This window comes from Arachis ipaensis, chromosome B01 (assembly GCF_000816755.2).
Source record: "Arachis ipaensis cultivar K30076 chromosome B01, Araip1.1, whole genome shotgun sequence".
In the NCBI taxonomy this organism is placed as follows: Eukaryota; Viridiplantae; Streptophyta; class Magnoliopsida; order Fabales; family Fabaceae; genus Arachis; species Arachis ipaensis.
Genome location: NC_029785.2, coordinates 1,257,190 through 1,258,690, shown reverse-complemented (window position 1 = coordinate 1,258,690; position 1,501 = coordinate 1,257,190).

The window sequence follows — 1,501 nt, the reverse complement described above, 5'->3', positions numbered from 1 at the left end:
TTAAAAAAAAATAATTTAAAAAATACAATAACATTATTATAGTCACTTTCCAACATTTTTCGAACATACATTATTTCAACTAGAGTACTAGCAGAGAATAATTATTGAAAGACATGGACCCAAAGGACAAGAGATGGAGAAGATCTCAAAAAATAATTTATACGGCTTTGCTTCCTCTTTTTTCTTATTCTAATCATTCTAATTATGATTTATACTAGAAATCATTATTTATCCGGTTTGGGAATAGGTGAAAACTCAGCCGAAGTCGACTTCACGTGAAATTGATATCTGAGAGCTGTTAGATAAAAATTTAGTCAAATCAGTCAAATTATCTAACAATTTTCAAGTATCAACTTTACGTGAAGTCGACTGCAGCTGAGTTTCCACTTTGGGAATAATGAAGTACTTGATCACAAATATCATATTAGTATATTGTTTTTTTTAGTTACACATAAGACTTTTTTTTTTACTAAATAAAAATGATTATGTTCTGTTACATTAAAATCCGTCACTAAAATTAATCATTACTATAAAATACATGTTAAAATATAAATACACATTAAAATTAAATTAAATCACATATATATTTATATATAAATATATTAGTGACTAATTTTAGTGTACGATGCACTTTTTTAATGAAAATTCAAGTTGCTATGTGTGTATGGTTCATACATATTTGTATGCATATGCAATTTCGTCATTTGATGTAACATTATTCTTGAGGCATTAAGGATGGTAATTGAAATGGAGCTTTCATGCATGGAGACATTGAAGTTTCACTTTCACCCCTTCTCTTAGTTCTGTGTTCTGTTCTGAAATGCTACCATTTATTACAGAAGACAAAATCTTGTTTTTCCTTTCTATTTGTATGTGTATGCACATGCCCTTTTGATATTTACATAAACTCTTGGAGTATATTCAAAATATATAGCTGTCTCCTTTGTTTTATTCTCCGGTGGTGATGTAGTCTTGTATCATTTCCAACAAGGATGAAAATTGAAATATATAAGGTAAAAAAGATAGAGAAAAATCCAAAACAGCTATTGACAATTACTTCGAAAGGATAACGAGGTTTTTGTGCCAAAAAAAAGTCAATGTTATTTTTTTTAGTATAGGGGTTAATCAGTCCAAAAAAAAAAAGATCAAGAGCTGGATTGAGTGTTTTTTTTTTTCTTGAGAACCTCGTTATCCTTTCGAAATAATTGTCCAGAGTCGGATGGGGTATTCACTCAAAAAGATATGAATAAAAATGAGGGCGATTCACTTTTATAAGATTTTTATGGGTTGATAGTGAAAATAATTTTTAATTAAAAGATATAATTATATAACAATAGCATATGTTATACGAATATATTACTCTTACATATGTAAGACTAATATATTCGTATAAGAATTTATTTCTCTAAATTCATAATGAAAACATCAATTTTTCAAGGTGTCATTAAAGTTTAGAGTAACTAATACTAAAAAATCTAAAAAATAAGACCAATCGAATCTT